Below are 20,899 nucleotides of genomic sequence, written 5' to 3'. Positions count from 1 at the left end.
AATTAAAAGAAAAAAAAGAATTGGAGATACCAGCATGCACTCATGTTTAGCTTAATACAGACACATAATGGTTACACATAGAAAGTTACAGATGTTACAAATATGCACAATATATAATATATAAACACACACACACACACAAACACACACACACATAAGCATATCTTTCCTTACTCCATTGGCAGAGAAGACCTAAAAGCAACAATACACCAGTAATGAAAAGCACAACTAGCACCAAAATTACAGTGGAGAAATCTAACCTACATTACCTCAGCCAGATGATCAAGGTCAGTATCAATAGTGATAAATCATGTTGATAGTATGGACCTTTGATATAATATGATTTAAAAATTGGTTTTATCTCTGTGACCTTCCTCCCAAAACCCACAACTCCAATCTAATCACAAGAAAAACATCACACAAATCCAACAGATGGCATTCTATGAAATACCTGACCAGTATTCCGAAAAACTAGCAAGGTGTTCAAAAACAAAGAAAGCTGAGGCTGTCATAGCCAAGAACTGCCTATGGAAACATGACAACTAAATGCAATGTGGTATCCTCGATGAGATTCTGGTACAGAAAAAGGACGTAAGATAAAAACTAAGGAAATTTAAATAAACTATGAACTTTAATTAACAACAATGCATCAATATTAGTTCATTAATTATAACAGATACACTATATTAATGTAAGATGTCAAGATGGGAAACTGAGTGTGGGGTGTATGGGTACTCCCTGTACTATCTTCCCAATATTTTTATAAAACTAAAATTATTCTAAAATAAGAAATCTATTTTTAAAAAAGCAAAAAGAGTATCTTATAGAATCATTCAAAGCAACACCAATTTGAATGCCATAGCTGGATAATCATGTAATAAAATAATTCATCTTTTTTTTTTAAATAAGCCATCTTCTTAAGAGAGAACACCTATTTATAACATAATGTCAATAGCAATCAGATAATTCTGTTTATTAAGTTGCTATGTCTGAGTGTCTTTTGGGATTCTTGGACTCAATTTCAATGTGTGTGAGGGGGATTCCCTTCACACCAACAAACAATTCTTGGACACCATCGGTGTTCTCTGACACCATCTAGCCAGAGACAGCATTAGGTTCTACAAGTTAAGAGTTCAGTCCTTCAAGAGTGCCACCCTCAACTTCAGATGCCAGTTGCAAGCTGAGGCTGTTCTCTGTACTTCTGACCAACCAGCTGTAAATTACAGGTTCCCAAGTCTCCCTCCCTTGGGTTGGAAATATTTGCTAGAGCAGCTCACAGACTCGGAAAAACATTTTACTTACTAGATTTCCTGTTTATCATAAGAAGATATAACTGAAGAACAACCAGACGGAAGAGCTGCACGGGACAAGGCTTGGGGAAAGAGCTCCCATGCTCTATCCAAGACACCATTCTTCCAGCACTTGCATGCATTCACCAACCCAGAAGCTCTCCAAACCCTGTCCTTGTGGTTTTCCTGAAGGCTTCAATATATAGGCATGGTTGATCAAATCATTGGCCTTTGATGATGAATTCAACCTCCAGGGCTTCTCCCCTCCCCAGAGGTTGGGGAGTTGCCTGAGAGTCCCAACCGGATCCTAAGGTTGGTTCTCCTGGAAAGCACCCCCCAGCCTTAGGTGCTTTCCAGAGGTCGTCTCATTAACATGACATAAGACACCTTTGTCATTCTCAACACTTAGGAAATTCCAAGGGTTTGGGGAACTGTGAGCCAGGGACTGCGGAGAAAGACTAAATATATATGAGAGATACAGTGGTCCTCTTTTATTCGAGGGGATACATTCCAAGACCCCTAGTGGATGCCTAAAACTGCAGATAGTACAGAATCCTATATATACTATGTTTTTTCTTATATATACATATCTATGATAAAGCTTAATTTATACAATAGGCACACAAAGAGATTAGCAACAACAATAAAATAGAACAATTATAACAATATACTCTGATAAAAGTTACATGAATGTGGTTTCTCTCTCTCAAAATTTCTTATTGTACTGTACTCACCCTTATTCTTGGGATGATGTGAGATGATAAAATGCCTACATGATGAGGTGAGGTGAAGGATGTAGGCATTGTGATGTAGCCTTAGGCTCCCGTTGACCTTCTGATAACGTCAGAAGGGGGATCACCTGCTTCTGGACCGAGGTTGACCTCAGGTAATGAACTGCAGAAAACGAAACTGCAGAAAGGGGGAACTACTGTATATTTTGGGCATCTAAACGGCCAACTATGTATTTCTTATAAATCACAGTATCACAGAGTGTGTCCTCCCAAAATTCATATGTCGAATTCTTACCCCCAAAGGTGATGGTATTAGGAGGTAGAGCCTTTGGAAGGTGATTAGTGCCTTATAACAAAGGCTCCAGGAACCCCTTCTGCCACTAGAGGATATAAGAAGTTATAACCTGAAAGCGAACCCTCACCCGACACACTGGCACCGTGATTTTGGACTGCCATCCTCTAGAACTGTGAGACATGAGTTTCTGTTATCCATAAGCTACTCAGTGTGTGGCATTTTGTTACAGCAGCCCAAATGGACAAGACATAAGCATTGCAAAATTATTATCTTACTCGATGCTCACCACACCTCTGAGAAGAATGAAAAAAAGAGGGAAAAAAAAGCAGTCCTGGTTTGTATTTATTGAAAAACATAAGAGATAATAAAATGCAAAATTTTTAATCAAAATGCACATGAAATGAATAAAGCAAAGACCATGGAAAATGCACCATACAATTAAGTAGGCATATTTCTTAACATTTGTGAGGTAACTTGGATGCATTTCTCCCTGGTGAAACGTGGTGCCTCTTTACAGGGCATTCTCATTATCTAGCCTTTCCTGTGTCTATAAATCTCTATGTGGACACCCATAGGTAATGCTAATACACTGAGTCCTACTTCCCGAATGACCTTGATTGTAGCTTCCCAAATCTGAAAACAAAAATTTAAATAAGTTTCATTAAATTGAATATTTATGCCTTATATACCACACAATAAGTTCAATTTTTTTTAAGTTTAAAATTCAAATAAATGTTTGTAGATTCTAAGATATCTGGAATACGTAACAATAAAAATTCCAAAAATCCAATAACTTCTTGACTGCTTAAGAAGCTAAAATTCAAGAAGTTTTTACTCAGGAAATACCTTGTGGATCAACTCAGTTTAGGGATGTCCACAAAGCACCTGAAATCGGCCACTGCGTCCATTAGCTGCTTTGTGTCTGACCTATGGCTTGAGGGAGCAGCTCAGGTTCCTGAGCAGACCAGGGTTTTGTCCTCCTCTTCCACATGGATCCTGCAGAACTCAGTGGTAGGACAGCCCTCTCTTGGTTCCGCATGGGACAAGATGAGGACTCTACCAAAACCTTAATATCATCATAAAACAGAGAAGCCAGCATTCCCAATCCTAAAATGGTATCTTATTTCACTGGAATTTTAATTACCTTTTAACAATTAACTCCTGAAAACTTGTTTGAATTTTACAGACTTGAAATTTTAGACAGCTACATTTATGGCTTGGCTTAGAGATGCATAAAATGGAATATATTTTCCAGAGTATCTTCCTTCCCAAATTCTCTTGAAACTAAAAGACTGTATGTACCCTGTCTCAGACAGCAAATTATCCAGGACTAGGATGTTAGTGAGAGACTTATCTTTACAAATATCTTACCTACTTCGCTTTTCCTTCGGCTGTGGGGGAAAAGGTGTCCAGACGGAGTTGTTACTTGCTGAGCTCCCTCTTCATGACAGGCATTGTGCTAGATGTTAAATATACATTATATCATTTAGTCTGCTCAATAACTTCATGCAGAATTCACTATTTTCCCATTGTAATCAAAGCAAACTAAATTCCAAAAGGTTAACTAAAATAGCTGAGACATGCTGGAAGTAAAGTCTTCATGGAGACTTGAACTCAGAGCTGAGATTCAAAGGCCATGTTCTCCCTCCAACACCACCCACAGCTCAAAGAGGTAGATAGACTGTCAAGCCAAGAAGTCTACTGCAAACCTTTTATCAACCTTGAATTAAATATAGCATTTCATTCCATTATAAATATGGACCAGTAGTCACTAATAGCCACAGGTATTCAGGTATTTGTGACTTCACCTCCAAAGAAACCTCAAATATTTTAATATCACAGTATAGTTGTTGTAGGTATCTTAAAATATTATTTGTATTCATCACTACTATGAAGTTATGAAACCATTATGTCTGTGCACTAGATCTTGTTTTTAATTCATTACTAAAGCATATATCACAAATTTTCAAAAATTTTGATTAATGTCTTCCAGTAGTATTGGTTTTCTTTGAAGTTTTTTAAGTGTTTGATTTTATGTATTAAAAATGCTATTTTCAGGGTGCCTGGGTGGCTCAGTTAGTTAAGCATCCATCTCTGGATTTTGGCTCAGGTCATATCTCACGATCATGAGATGGAGTTTGGCAACCAGCTCCACACTAGGCATGGAGCCTGCTTAAGATCCTCTCCCTCTCCCTTTCTCTCTGCCCTTCTCCCTTCTGCTCAGGTGCACACTCTCTCTCGCCCTCTCAAAAAAAAAAAAAAAAAAGTACTACTCTATAAAGGGGCCCATAGACTTCACAAGACTGCCCAAAAGTTCACAGCACTACTAAGATTAAAATACCTACCCAGGGCCATATAATTAGAAATATTTGAAGAAGCAATGACATACAAATTGGTTTTGTTTATTGTATTTTGATTGAACTAAGACAATTCTACTAATCAATAATCCCCAATCTGGGCATCACATACTTCTCAAGTAATTTCTCATAATACATACTCTTTTCGTTAACGTAGCAAGTCAGCCATTCACACTTGCATCATCAGAAGAAATTCAATTGTTCTCTGCTACTCCACCTGTTCCTAGATATCTCACCTTACACAGGGCAGGTCTGCGATAGGATGTCAGGGGCACCAGGAAAGAGTTTGTTTCTTCTACCTTCCTCTTCTACCAGATTCATGCTAATTATGGATGCTTGTAATTTCTTTATGAATTTAGGGTTTAGGAGGGCCCCTTCAAAAAGTTTTGTATCATTATTAGGGATAAGAGTTAATAGTCAAGTGCCCTCTCCAACGGGGATGATGATTAACATTCACACAGAGGTATAAAAAGCACACAGTTTCTCCAAGGAAAATTAAAAAAAAATTATGTTTATTTTAGAGAGAGAGAGAGAGAGCGTGAACAGGGGAGGGGTAGAGAGAGAGAGGGAGACACAGAATCTGAAGCAGGCTCCAGGCTCTGAAATGTCAGCACAGGGCTCAACGCAGGGCTCGAACTCAAGAACCATGAGATCATGACCTGAGCTGAATTGGATGCTTAACAGACTAAGCCACCCAGGCTCACCTCCAAGAAATATTTAAATAGGAGAACTGTGCAATAAGAAAGAAGCATTGAGAAGGGAGGGAAAAGAGCACAGCAAGAGAAATAGGGCACCAAAGTCTCTCTCACAACTTTGCCCTAAACTTTGATGATTCACTTCAATTCTAGTTATTACAATTTCCAGTTCCTCGGTTTCCCATTTGCCAAGCAGGAGTGGTAATATGTGCTTGCCACTCATGTACTGGCTGTGTAGGGACGACTACCAGCCTTCTGGGCATCAAATGCTTTGCATTCAGTCAAGCAAATGTCACATGCCACAGTCAGTGCTGGAAAAACCATCTCTTCTTTATGATGGATGTCACCATGGCCTGTCCTTTCCTGCTAATAATGTAGTCCTTCGGTCTCTAGGCTTCCCACAACACAGGAAGACTGCAATTACATGTGTTTTTAGGCTGACTCATTTTCTAATGGTAACAATCAGTATTTAAGCTAATTAGGAAGATTCTTTTGATGTTCTTTATTTCATTCACAATTAGTCTCCTGCTCTTACGTGTGTGTGTGTGGGTGTGTGTGTGTGTGTGTGTGTGTGTGTGTGTGTGTTTAAATAAACTCCCAGCCAGTAGTGGGAGGAGAAAGAATCATTTCACTGTTCTCAATTTCTATCTGGTTTCAGAGAATTGCTCACCATCTGGCTATTTCTCACTTGAGGCACCTAAAGAGAGTTTGAGTTACTCTGAGCTGCCTCTGAATCCAGGTCCGGATGGGTACTTGATCTGAGAAAGGTCAAAAGTCCCAGAACGTTCTCTCTTTCTTTTGAGTCAATTCCCTGTTTCCGCCAAGTCCCTAACAAAATTCAAGATGAACTTCCAGACTCTAGTGCTGGGCACAGATGACTTTAGCCATTAGCCAACTTCAGAGAGCAAGACCCTAAGGGAATGGACAAAGAGATGGGTAAAATTAGATGGGATGCAAAGTTTGCAGATTCTACTAGAGAAGGGTGAGGTAAAGGGTGCTCTTCAGGAAAGAGATAGGAGGACCCTACAGAGGTCTACAAAGGAGATGAGCCCTCCCAAAGAAAGTCTTTAGCACTTTAATTAACCACTGGCTTTTTAATCAAATGACTACTGTTCCATGGCTTGAAACAAGGGAACTTTGAACATTAGTCTCTAGGTGAATTTTTTTTTTTTTGATGGGCCACAGAGGTGGCTCAGTCAGTTAAGCATCTGACTTCAGCTTAGGTCATGATCTCGTGGTTTGTGGGTTTGAGCCCTGCATTGGGCTCTGTGCTGACAGCTCAGAGCTTGGAGCCTGCTTCGGATTCTGTGTCTCCCTCTCTCTCTCTCTCTCTGTCCCTCCCCTGCTTGTGTTCTGTCTCTCTCTCAAAAATAAATAAACATTAAAAAAAAAACAGGTCACAGAGGCAAAATTAGGGCCTGTCAATGTCAGCCTGGACAAGGAGGGTGGTTCTGGTCAGTGGCAAAACCGAAGATCAGACTATTCATAGGTTCTCCGGGATGGCCTGTGAATAGAATTCATTCAGCCATTCAGTTAACATGTAAGGCAAATGTATTCAAGCTACAGAGAACCCTAAGACGTGATCCTTCTCCTGAAGGTGCTCACCATCTGGCATGGGAATGAAATGCTTGGACCACTCACAGACACTGACAGAGCCTGGGTTAGTCTCTGTGAGTGAGATGTCACAGAGCATGGCAGATGACGCTCACCAAAAGCACACCTCTGAGCTCTGAGCAGGAAGCTCCATTTTCATTTAAAGTAACACCACAGATGGAAATCACTATCTTGTGTGTGCAGATGTGGCTAACAAAAATAAATAAATAAATATATAAAAAATCTCCTTTTCATTGCCTGTATGTGAAGACTGAAATTTGGTTTGCAGGTGCAAAAATTGCTTGCTGTTTCAGATGTCTGGGGGTTCCAGTTCACATTCTGAGCTGGGCTCCTAACTTGTTCACACAAAACTGTCAATTTTCGGGGTGCCTGGGTGGCTCAGTTAAGTGTCAGAATTTAGCTCAGGTCGTGGTCTCACGGTTCGTGAGTTCAAACCCTGCATTGGGCTCTGTGCTGACAACTCAGAGCTTGGAGCCTACTTCGGATTCTGTGTCTCCCTCTCTCTCTGCCCCTCCCCAGCTCACACTCTGTCTGTCTGTCTGTCTGTCTCTCAAAAATAAATAAACATTAAAACAATTTTTTCAAACGTCAATTTTCTAGGCAACTGTTGCGGCCCATCTTTACTTACCCCTGGGAATGCCTAAAGTCAATAACCCTGGTCTATCATTTAAAATTATGGGTCAAACTGAGAAACAGACTCTTTAAAAAAAAAAAAAGTTTATTTGTTTTGAGAGAGAGAGCACAAGGGCGGGGGGGGGGGGGCGGGGAGGGAGGAACAGAGAGAGAGGGAGAGAGAACCCCACGTAGGTTCTGCACCGCACTGTCAGTGCAGAGCCTGATGTAGGGCTCGAACCCACCAACTGTGAGATCATGACCTGAGCCAAAATCAAGAGTCAGATGCAACCAACTGAGCCACCCAGGCGCCCCTCAAGAAACAGACTGTTAACTATAGAGAACAAACTAATGGTTGCCAGAGGGAAGGTGGGTGAGGATATGGGTAAAATAGGTGATGACAATTAATTTTTTTTAATGTTTTTTTGAGAATGAGAGAGAATTTAATTAATTTTTGAGAGAGAGAGAGAGAGAGAGAGAGAGAGAGAGAGAGAGAAGGCATGAGTAGGGGAGGGGCAGTGACAGAAGGAGACACAGAATCCAAAGCAGGTTCCAGGCTCTGAGCCAGCACAGAGTCCAATGCGGGGCTCAAACTCCTGAACCCTGAGATCATGTCCTGAGCCAAAGTCAGACGCTTTACCGACTGAGCCACCCAGGCGGCCCCAGTGATGACGATTAAAGAGTGCACTCGTGATGAGCACTGGGCGTTGTATGCAAGTGTTGAATCACTTAAATTGTACACCTGAAATTAATATTCACCATATGTGAACTACTGGAATTTAAATAAAAACTTATAAAGTAAAAAATAAAATTATGAGTCAAGATGTATTTTTTTTAACATGTGGGGGTTTTTTGTTTGTTTTGTTTTGTTTTGTTTTAATTCTCTGCCTGGCTTTTATGTAGGCTCCTTCTTTCTCGACGTCCAGCTTTTCAGTTACACAGCTTCACCTCTCACTCTACTAGCACACAGTGTCACACACTGTTCCAGCATGAACACCCCCCACCTTCCCCACCCCCACGTTGCTGAAGCTGTGACCATCCCCCTGGCGGCAGCATGCCCTTCTCTCTCAGAGCTTCAAGCCACAGAGCTATCACCTCCCCGAACAGAATTATCTTCTTTCTCTTCTTTGCCTGGTGAAATCCTATTCATCCTTCACATCCCAGCTGAGGCATGACTGCCACCGTGACACCTCGGTCACTAAACGTCATTCCTCCTTGATGTTACCACATCTGCCCCCACCTCCATTGCAGCGCTAACATAGCACCCGGCTGTTTCTTTATGTGATTATCCGTCCAAAGAGGAAGTTATTTTTCAAGCATTTAGGATGGTTCCTGACAAAGAAATCACTGATGGATTAATGAAGCAATTAATAGCCTACTCCTCTGATAGAACTGTTTTTCAGAAAGCACCAATTGAGTAGTCGGATGACCTAAACTTGCCATTTTAAGCCATCCTTGTAGCTCAGCGATGAAGCTGACGTAAAGGATAAAAGTCTGGATGCGTATCTGTTACTTGAAGAAGCCTCAGAGGTCGTAGAAAATATAAGACAGCTTCTCCTCTACAGACCTCCAATTTGCTCTATGACCTGATTTAATCAAGGGCACGCACTCAGTCTAGAAGACAGAGCGAGCCACCCTGCACTGGATTCAGTTCAATGAGAGCAGCATGCAGGGACTGCCCTCATCACCTCTAACCTGGACCAATCATTACCCAGAGGCAAGAGAGAAACTCAAGTCTTCATTGGTCCTTGGCAAACACTATTGAACACTCCAAATAACCCCACCCTGCATTCAATCATTAACTGGTGAAGTCCTAAGCACTGACACTTGGAAAGGGTCTAGCAATCACCTCTTCTGACTTACCCCCAAAGGAGGAACCTTCTCTATTATATTTGGAGCAAATGGTCACCAATATCTGCTTAAATACATCTACAGCCAGGAAGCTCCTTACTCTGTGAGGTATCTATGAACCTCTGCTGAGCAACTATACAGATTAATGAGCAAATACACATAAAGCACATAGTACCCGGCACAAAGTGATTGTTCAAACAATTTGAGTTACTGACATTTTTAATCATTATCAACTTTCAAATCCTTGGGGTTTTTTGGCTGACAATTCCTTCTTTTTTTTTTAAGTTTTTTAATTTATTTTGAGAGAGAGAGAAAGAGGGTGAGTGGGGGAGGGGCCAAGAGAGAAGAGAGAGAATCCCAAGCAGGCTCCATGCTGTCAGTGCAGAGCCTGACGTGGGGCTCGATCCCACAAACTGTGAGATCATGACCTGAGCTGAAATCAAGTCGGATGCTTAGCTGACTGAGCCACCCAGGCACCCTGACAATTCCTTCTTTTAATATAAACAATGTACAAGTGAGCAAAATGTTATGTCTAGTACACTTTGGTTTATACAAAATATGAAGAATCCTACACATATGTATGATGATGTGTATGAGTTTGTGTAACTATGCTTACAGAGCTTCTTGAAGGACTCCCTAGCTGCCACTGCAGATGATGCCCACTGTGAGAATGCGAATGCCCATGCCAAAGATGCGGTCTGTAGTCCTTTGATGCCAGAAAGCTCCTGGGCTCTGTGCCATAGGTGAGATGAAAAGCCCTCCACCCACTCTTAGGCTGTACAATATCACTTGGAGCTGGAAGCAATATGCTATATCCAGAGCCCTACAAAATCCATCATTCATCTAAGCCAATCCAAGATGCTGGGTAGGGTGTCATCTTGCCATCTCCAACCTTTCCAAAGCTCAGCTACTAACTTCACTTGGAAAAAATGAGTACACACAAAATATTTTCACAAGAGTAAGTAACTATTTCTGTATCAGTAAATTTAGAAATTACCTAAAGGGCATGGTGTCTTCAGAGATCCAGCTCTGACTAGAACATAAACACCTTCCAACAATGTGATGTAGAGCAGTTTAGCTACTGAGAGCTATGGCTGTCAAACATACACTTCTCTAATTATGAGCAAAACTCTGTAATTATAAAACCAACTACCCCAGTCCTGTAGTTTCCCTAACTAAAGAACTCTTTCTGCTGAAGGTGTGTTCGAGTCTCCAGATCATGCAGATACACTTGCAGCTTTGAAATGACAGGTTGCTTTTGCCCTCACCTTCTACCATTGCCATTCAGGTTTCAAAGATCTAAACCCTAAGACAGAAGAGTCACGTTTCAGTCAGAACTTATATCCTGGGTATTCATGTTCTCTTCCCCAGGAATTTCTGCAAGAAGCCTGCGAATGAAATCTTAGCTTGGCTACCCAGTCATCTCATACGTATTCATTAGTTCATCATATAACATTTTGAGTACCTGTTTTACATAAGCCATAATATACCCTTCACTATTGCCTCTCCTGGATATATTTCAACTCATGGAATACAGAAATGTGGAAAATCATGCACAGTTCCCCTCCCACCAACTTCATTAACATTCTGTTTTGCTTATTTTTAATTATCATAAATTTTTTTTTCTGAATTTAAGATAGAAATAAATGCAAAGGCCAAATAACAGTATGTTACTGTTATTTAAGAGAAAAAGACTATACATAAATATATGCTCATAGAGACATGAAATATTTCTAGAAGAAACTGATGTTCATGATGCCTCTGAGGAGAGAAGGTAGGTAGCTTAGCGATAAGGTAAAATCCTAGGTGATGAGACAAAAACAACGCAAAATCCTGTTTCTGTCCTGGGATCCTGAAGAAGCAAATTTTGAAAAGCAAATACATGCTTACCATTTTATGTTCTTCTACGCTTTTTCAATCTTGAACGATGTTCATGTGTTGAGAATTCAGAAAAATCATAAATATTGCACAATACTGACCTAATCTTAGTAAATTTATAATTAACTTTTGAATAAAAAATTCTGAGGTCAGCTCTTAGTTGACCTAGAGATTCTTAGATTTTTTTTTTGTCTCCTATCATTAACAAAAACCCCCAAGCCCTATCTCCCAACCCACCAAAGAAATTACCAATTCCTCACTTATGGTAAATAAGTAAGTATATTACTTTCCTATTGCCAATATAAAAAATTACCACAAACTTCATGTCTTAAAACAACACAAATTTATTTTCTTATAGTCCTGGAGGTCAGAAGTCTGGCATGGGTCTCACAGAGCTAAAATCAAAATGTAGCAGGGCTGCAATTCTTTCTTGAGGTTATAGAAGAAGGATCCATTTCTTTGTCTTTTACAGCTTCTAGAAGGTAGTCACAATTCTAGGCTTGTGGTTCTTTCCATCTGTAAAGACTGCAATGGCTGGTCAAATCTTTCTCCTATTTTATGATTCTAATGCCCTTCTGACTCCCAATTCCACTTTCACACTGGGTCCTCCCAAATAACTCACGATAATCTCCGAATTTTAAGGTCAGCGCATTAGAAATCTTGATTCCACCTGCAACCTTAATTCACCCTTGCCATGTAACATAACATATCCACAGCCTTCAAGATTAGGGCATAAACATCTGTGGGTGGGCACTATTCTGCCTACCACAGTAAGTAGATTACATAGATACATACATACATACATCCATACATTACATACATAGAGGTTCTGAAGAGATATGGCTTCTTCCATAGGATGGCTTTTTACATTAGAAAACATAACATTCAAAATCCTTGTCTGAAATAAGTGCTTTTGGATTCCTTTGGCACTGTTGGGAACCATTCCAAGACATATAAGGAAGTAGTTGTGACAGTCTCTAAATATATGCTCTGCAGCCTGACTTCCTGGTCCCAAATCCCAGGTCTACCCCTCACACTGTATGACTTGTACCTCAGTTTCCTCATTCATAGAATGAAGTTAGTATTTAGTACCTATATCACAGGGTTGTTATGAGGCTTAAATGAGTTACTACCATTTAGAAAAGTGCCGCACATAATAAGTAATCAATACATGCGACTTAGTTTGACTTGATTCACACCTGCATGACTCAGCGTGCCCACAAAAGAATCCCTCCCAGGACACAGAAATGGTCAGCCCCAAATCCTGTCTCTGTCCTAGGACCATTGAGAAGAAAATATTGATAATATTTTAAAATCCACCTTTAAAATCCACTGCCATCTAGTTTTTTTACCTTTGACTTACCAAACTGAAAGTTAAAATAACAGCCTATCCAGTAAAACATCAGGTAAGAACCTGGTAAGCCTTCTGGTTTTCTGCTATGGGTTATATGGATTGAGACAGTCTTTGACCTTAAGGAAATTGCCACGCAATGGGTAGGCAGTACAAACAAAGACAGAGCATAATTAAACAAATTTAACAAAAAGATACATTTCTACAGCCTCAGAAAACTCGGATCTAATAAAGCGAAGGAAGTGGCTCTCCATTTTGTTCTGTTTGCTCCCAACGTCCCAAGTCTGAAAACTCTGTATAGTAATTCTCATAGCTAACACCAAGGAAATAGAACACACGTGTCATTTAAGGTACCAACTTTGGAACTATAGCCACTCGGTGGGACCACACTACCTATCACCAGTCCTTTAGAAAACTTTTCCTCTAGTTTCTAGGGATTGTTTCTGGGAAATAGCTAAAAAGATAGCTAATTCATCCCTCTTCATCCCTCTGGATCGATCATGCCAAAGGATTACCCAGTGCACAAAGCTCAAAGACAATTACAGGAGCACATGGTATCTTAGTCCAACAACTAAACAGTACTTAAAACATAAAGATTACACTGAAAACCCTTTGGAGTTTTGTGATTAGAATGTTGTAACGGCCTATCCTCATTCCTGCAAAATTACTGCCAAATTTGAATCAGTAAATCTATTTATTCTCCTTTCAAGTATTTTGGCAGCCACTCCACCATATAATTTAAAGCACTAAGAAAACTGACGATACCTGAATGTCAACACCATGGAAAAGGAGTGCATACTTGATAGTCTGTACTTCATCGTGATTATCAAATGAAATTCAATTTTATATTATCAAAGACGGCAATTTCTCTCAATGTGATAAGCTATATAATTAATGATCTCAGGAGAAATTAAATACTAGCCTGCTAAGTATACAATTAAATCCAGTCTTCAGCCATTCCATACTTTTCATTACCCCTATGGAAACGTTCTGGACTAGCAGCCTTTTAAGTTTTCTATATGGAAGATGAAATTTCGTTCAATGGGAATAATACAGCCAGAATCTATACAACCAGAATATAAAACGGTTTAGAGAGATTTGTCTGTAGCTCCCATTTACAAATATCAAAGTTATAAAGCATTTTGGCTGGTAATGTCACATTTACTGGGATTTAGGTTAATCAGATTATAAGCACTTCTAAGTGAACAACATCTTTTTCTCTTTGCTCAGAAATTGTCCAACATCTCTGGTTCATTGAGGAGAGAAGAAAAGCTTTGTCAAAGAGGCTGAGAATCTAAACCAAATAAGATGCTATGTGACCACAGTACAAGTCCTCATGCTGACTGTTTTATTTTTTTTTCTTTTAATTTGGGTCCATTTATTCGGTCAAAGTGAGTTTTTGGTGAGATTAAAAAATAAATAAATAAATCACACTTGAATTTCTGCATTCATTAAGAAGGAATTAAGCGTCACCCATTAAGTGTCAGGCACTGTTCTAAGAACTGGGTATACGTACCTAAGGGACACGTCCAAAGAAAGGCATCATCAGGATTCCAAAGGTTGGGCAATGGCTAAAAGTGAGTGCTTGAGAGTAGCTGAAATGTCTGTTGAACAAAAGAGAAGAAGTGCCGTATTCCAGGAGTACGGTCCAGCCAACCAATTTTTTAAAAGAACCGCCATTAAAAATAATTGTAAATTAATTACAAAACTGAAGACAAGGCAAAGATGTACAGCACACAAGACAAGGCCAAAAAGAAAACGGAGAGAAAGCGGTCTGCAAATACAAAATAAAGCATGGGCACAAAGAAACCCAGAGTAGAAACTTCTAGGGGTGAATGAGAATCTTTGGAGAAATAAATCTGATGATTTTGACTATGTCCATCTCATCTGGCTGTGTTTATAAAAAGGGGAAAAAAATGATGAACTCGGGATTGTTTCCCCTCATGCTGCAATCAATAGAAACTTCCTTTTCGCAATGAGACTTTAAACAATTAGGGAAACATTTTGGTTTCCAGCTAATGGATTTCATAGTGATTGCCATTGCAGGAAAAGCACTTCATCCAATTGTAGGCATGCCAGAGGTGGAAGAGAGGGAGGCAGAAGACGCATAAACTGCACTAAAGGCCCTCACAGCTGGCTTTGAGTCACTGAGAAAATAATATCCTTCCTCTAATAATCCCTTAAAGACTTGGGTCTGCTTTTGTGCACGATGAGAATGTGCTGGCCTAAGAACAACTGTTGTTTCAGCACTTGAACATCAGGGACCTAGATGTTCTATTTACTGTACCGATGCCAGGCATTCCTAAGTAATATGTGAGCTGACCTTGAGAAAATATACATATAGTGGAGGTTCAAATACTTACATACCAGTATCTAATTAATGGCATATTCAATCCTCCCACATTTTTTCCTAATGCTCATCATCCTAGGGTCTCTAAGTATTTTCTGATTCCCTGGCTCTTCACCAGAGCAAAGTTGGGCAGAGAAAGGAAAAATACCCTGGGTCACCCACACTAGCACTGTAAGTAATCTGTTAAATTTGGGGCCTGCTTTTCCAGAATTAACCCTCACATCTGCTTGCACCGGTGCCATATTATTTTAAATACATTCAACTTATGGCCTTGCTTTATGTATGCATCAATATTTCAACTGACCTACAAATGTCGGCATATAAAAATTTGCTATTATAAATACTGATGTCAATATGATATAGGAGGATGATAATTAAGCTTGGATAATTTTATGAATTAAAGATAATTGGCATTGAACCAATAAGGCACATTTATGCATTATGTATTTGCTAAATTAATTTCTTGCCTACTTTCTTAACATAATATTCAAGTGCCCTGTCTATTGATTTTGTGTTATGAGATTATGCCATTTGTTGTGTGAACAAACTGTACTTTTATTTTTTTAAGTAAAATTCACATTTTATTGAAATAAACTCTACAAAATTGATTTTCTTCACCAAAAATAACAGCAATATTTTCCGTATTATTCCTAGATACACCACAAAACACTTGTTTTTGTAGGTTTTCCAGGTTTTGCTTATAAATCAAGATGAGGCAGTAGATACAGTCGTGAAAAAGATAGAGGAAAACAGAAAAATCAGTTGTCCATGGCCAGTATCCATGGCCTCTGATCTTGACCATGAAATAGAGGTGTTCAACAAACACCTGATAAAAAGCTTATGAAGATGTAGGCTCAACAAGGACTACAAACAGCAACAACCTAATGTGCACCAACAATGGCAGGCTCGCCCATTCAAACTGTAACTGTAACTTGTTCCTTTAGGTTCATTTGATAAAGACAAAATCTACACTGAAATCCTTGCTTGGCAAGCTCACCTGTTTTCCATTCTCTCTATATGTATCTCTCTCTGGCTGTCTGGTAACTCTCTTAACTGTCCATTACAGATTTTTAACAAACTTCACACTCCAGGTCACTTGTGAGCTTCATTGTAACATTTTATACACTGTATTCCTTTCTCCCACACCTCTTCAAAATCTATGTCTTCCAAGAACTGATAACTCAATACCTGACAACTGGATCCAGTGATAATAAATGTTGTGACTAAAATGACCTCACTAAAACAATTCCAAAGCACGATTTGCAGAGATCACACAGGAGTGTAATGTGGCACTTTCAATGCTATCTTCTGGAAGAACAGTTATGTCTCCAAAGCATAAGAGTTCCAACAGGGGCCATTTAAGTAGGCAGATCATCAGTGACTAATGGACTCAATGAGAGGTTGACGGGTCAAGATATTCAGTGATTAAGTGGCCTACATACATGTGACAGCTTTTCATAAGATGTTTTCAAATTTCTTACAGATTTTTCCAAATATCAAACATAAGAGAGAGCCTACTTTAAAAGTCTCCTAGGTATTTTCAATGGTGTCTGAGTTATCTGTAGGCAGCTCTGACTTAGTTGTATAGAGTTTGATATAGGTGTCCACCATTAAATCCAGGTCATGTTTTATGTCAAAATTTATGTTAAGCAAAGCCAAGATACTTGATATTTGATCTGTCAAAATGTTCCTCAGGTACGCTTTGAGATGCTTTTGCCCATTTTCATAGCATTCATTCTCAACCTTCATCACAGGAAGAATATATAGGACTTTCGGCAATGCATAAACATTAGGAAAAAACTTGATGTCTTGCAGATGCAGGGCTCCATAAATGGTGGATGGAAGCTCCATATCTTTCCCTCTGTTTCCACCTGATTCTCCAACAAAGCAGCTCAGCTGACAGTGTGTCGGGGTTGGGTAAGTCACTCCTGTATATGCCAGCATGGTGCCCCTCCGATGTATTAAATTTGAGCTGTCCCATGACAGAGGGTACCAGAGATAAGCATTTAAGAGCTCTGAAGTGCTGTTCTGAGAATGTACCTTTCAGTTCCTGAATAATGCGTTCCACTGTTGGGACATTTAGAGTTTCTTATAGTAAGGTAGAGTTACTTTATAGTAACTCTCTCAGAGGTTAGCTGCGATTCCACATTACCTTGCTGGGCTCTGAGGAACTTCCCAGGGAGTTTCAGCTGAATATCAAGTTTAGTTGCCAAATTTGTGGCTTCAGCAGACCAAAATTCATGATCAACTTCAATATTTTCCATCATTTCATTTAGTGAATACAGCACTGCAACCAAGCTACCGGCGGCAAAGAAGACATTGGAGGTTTGCCCTCGAGATTTTTCCCAAAGGCTCTTGTAAAAGAACATTTTTAAGAACAACAATGGTAACAATGAAATCAAAATCTGTTACTGTGCTACAGAGTACAAATGCTCAACCAGCTAAACAGTTATTCCATCTAATGCTTGTATCACTATACCGTCTAAACTATACCATAAAACAAGTGCTTATAGGAGGTCTTTTAAAATTTCAAAACCATTATGCCTGCCAGTCCACTAAGAATGGCAAATTTCCCTCATTTCTTTACCTTTTTCCTCACTGCTCTGAAAGAGGACAGAAATGAGACTGTCAAGCTCTAAAAGCAGTTGTAGAGTTCGATGGAAGGAAGAAAGGACTTCCTCAATTGTTCCTAATACAACAGATACTCCCACAACAGGCACGGATTTTGCCAACCATGTATTTAAGGGACAGGCAGAGCAAAGTGTGTAGACAGCTTGGGGATATTTCTCTAAAGTCCAGAAGCAACAACTTCCATTTTGGAAGAAAATCCATTGGACACAGCGTTAAGCCTGGCCATGACAACATTCCACGTTCAGTCCCCACTTCTCAATTACCGCGGTGTGAAATTTCACAGCCAAACTTTCTGGATCAGCTTCCTGAGGCACGAAGGCCATAGAGTCCTCTCTCAGGTTATGAGACTCCTCAACCAAGCTCACCAACACAGGCAAGTGTTCTTCCTCTGCTATGTCCACTACATCATCAGTGATGATGGAAAGAAGTGGGAGTCTCTCACTTCCCTGAGGGTTTCCTCCCGAACGCAGCTCTCACAGACCTCTAGCATCTGCCTCTGCTGTGTTTTCGAGCGGAACAATGCGTTAACTGCTGTTGTCTCAAAGAGCTTTCTTGAACCTCTTCTCCGGAATTTACACCACATGCCAGCAGTGCTTGAAAGTTACCAGAAGTAAAGAGACCCTCTGGGGGCTCATCAGTTTCATGTCTGTCCAGAGGTATGTCTTGTTTTCCTACAAGAATCAAGATTTCACATAAAGATTTGAAGTACTCTTTGTTTTCTTTCTCTTCAAGGGTTAAAGGTAAAATGTCTTCATCCTGGTCTTTACCCCCTTCTTCTGCACTGGGGTTCTGAGCATTGCTGTTGTTTATTTTTTTATGTTTTTGTTCCTGTTCGGAAGTTTCATCCATTTTTTTCTGTATCAGAGTCTCAGGACCCAATTGAGTCTTCACTCAATTCTTTCATTCATTTTCTCTGTCTACTATGATAGACACAAATGACTATGAAATGACTGGTCAAATGACTGGTAAGATCAAATATTGTTGATATCGCATTATCTCAAAGAACTGTCCTGTAAGGCCTCTCCCAATGACTTCACAAGTATCTGCCTCAATTAATTTTGACAAATAAAATAACCCAATCATTCTTGAGTTTGCCGATGCCTCTGCAAAATGCACAGTTCTACAGATCATAGAGGTCTCAAAGTGTTTGGCACGTAATCAGTAATGTCTATTTAGTGAATCGGGTGTTTTATCTTCTAAGTCTGCTCTCCTGCAATTCTCCACCCACTTCTGGCATCTGGAAGCATCCCGCGGGAACCTGGAGAAAGCCAGGTCTCACTGAGCGCTCTCCCTCGTGCAGTGGGGACAGTGCAGAAGTTTGGCCTCAGGGGAGAGGCCAGGCTGGCTGGCTCAGCAAGGGGGCAGGGGGCAGGGGGGGGGGGGCGCGGGCGAGAACTAAACTGTACTTTTAATTATAGTGTAAGAACTTCTGTAGCGTGAAATTAAGTTATGAAAAGCAAAATGTAATATACAATTCCCTTTTAGGATATTCTATCACTTAGGAGTAGTCTTAGCTGCAAGTAACAGAAAACCCGACTGGTGGGCTTAAGCCACAGGGACATTACTTAACAAAAAGACCAGAGAAAAGCCATCCCAACATTGAATCAGTGGCTCAATGATGTCATCAGGATGCAGGCTCCTTCAAATTTTCTGCTCCACCATCCTTAGTATGTATTTAATATTTTTCCTCAAGGTCTAAGATAAGTATCACAGCACCCTGTTTTCAACAACAATAGGATTTTCCTAGTGTATTACCTAAAGATTATTTCCCAGAACAGGTTCATATGCTCATCCAAACAAGTCACTGGCAAGGAGCAACAAGACTATCATAAGTGCTTTTACACCAAACGTGATTTGTACCTGGAGCTGGGTACACTGGCATAGAAGTAAGCAAGCAATAGAGTCCGTCCCATGTGTGACACCTCTGAAGCCAAGCACGTAATGGAGATCCTACCAGGTAAGTAAATGGTGATATTCTGAGTCTTGCACACTAGAGTCAAAGCTGAAGAGAAAATATGCTTATTGGCTTTGGCATTGGATCATCCCCCACTTAATTACCTCTAAGTCCACAGGTCCTCTCCTGAATGGACAGACACCGCCTCTAATGTCAATAGTAAGAAACAAGTGCCACTGTCTACTATCCCCAGCTGGGATCCGGCAAGGACGAGAGGGGAAACAAAGAGACAAGGAGTGGAGAGCATCTTCATGTCTGCAGATGGAAACTAAAAAAAAACTATGAAACCTTAGGTCTAAAAGTTTTGCCAAGAAACCCAGATAACATTTTCTTCTACTAACCCTGCTGGGAAAACTATAGGAGCTTTGAAGTAAGGGTCAGAACACTGCTTCAACTCCAAGATGAAGGAGCTTAGGAACAATGACTACCCTCATCACCATAAATCATCTTTGTGACATTACGTCTCTTTTAAAATAGGAAGTAAGGGGTCAAATTTGTGGGTTAAACGATGACCCCTACTAATTATACATGTACTGCAAAATAATTCAAAAACTGCTTTAGGGACACCTGCATGGCTCACTCTGTTTAGCATCCAACTCTTGGTTTTGGCTCAGGTCATGATCTCACGGTTCATGAGTTTGAGCCCTGCATCAAGCTCTGGGCTGACAGCTTGGAGCCTGCTTGGGATTCTCTCTCTCCCTCTCTCTCTGATCCTCTCTTGTGTGCTCTTTCTTTCTCTCTCTCAAAAATAAATAAATAAACTTTAAAAAACTACTTTAGAGCATAAGCCTGGCAATTTAGCTTATTAAGAAAGAACTTTCCAGATTTGCAATCAGAATGTACTAAAGAGGGAAAAAAACAAAATATGAAATTAAAGCCATAATCAGCTTAAGTGGAAACAATAGTATCTGTTCATGATTGCCATTCCCATCATCAGCTGAATTAGCAAAAGTCCTGGACTGCATGACTCCAAGCTTCAAATGACTTAGGACTGATACTCAGCAGTGCCTTGTAGTGGAAGGAGACAGCTCATTCACTGAGGTGGCCAGCAGTGAGCCTTTAGGAAAGCTGCTTAAACTTTATGGGTCTTGGTTTCCTTATCTATAAAATTATAAAAAATAAAGTCTGTGCTACAGGGATGGAATGGAAACAAGGCAAATTAAACAAAGGATGCTCATTTATTATCATACTGATATATCAAGTTACGTTCTTTTTAGAAACATCTTAAATATATGGGTCACTAAATAAAACAAATACATGGGAGGGGTGTCTGGGTGGCTCAGTGGTTAAG

The 20,899-nt window shown here is 40.0% G+C and overlaps 1 long non-coding RNA gene and 1 pseudogene across 1 annotated transcript; both read right to left on the bottom strand.

Moving 5' to 3' along the window:
* Nucleotides 1–2,029: 2,029 nt before the first annotated feature.
* LOC122227161 lies at nt 2,030–16,555 on the bottom strand. The gene is made up of 3 exons (XR_006205912.1): nt 14,190–16,555; nt 3,687–3,774; nt 2,030–2,948 (listed from the first exon to the last, which is right to left on the bottom strand). It is a non-coding gene; the product is annotated as an uncharacterized LOC122227161 (long non-coding RNA).
* Nucleotides 16,556–17,039: 484 nt separating this feature from the next.
* On the bottom strand, nt 17,040–19,567 carry LOC122198463 (annotated as a pseudogene).
* Nucleotides 19,568–20,899: the final 1,332 nt, after the last annotated feature.

Source organism: Panthera leo, chromosome A1, assembly GCF_018350215.1.
Source record: "Panthera leo isolate Ple1 chromosome A1, P.leo_Ple1_pat1.1, whole genome shotgun sequence".
Lineage (NCBI taxonomy): Eukaryota > Metazoa > Chordata > Mammalia > Carnivora > Felidae > Panthera > Panthera leo.
Note: the sequence above shows the minus strand (reverse complement) of the source record. Positions and strands in the feature narration are given on the sequence as shown.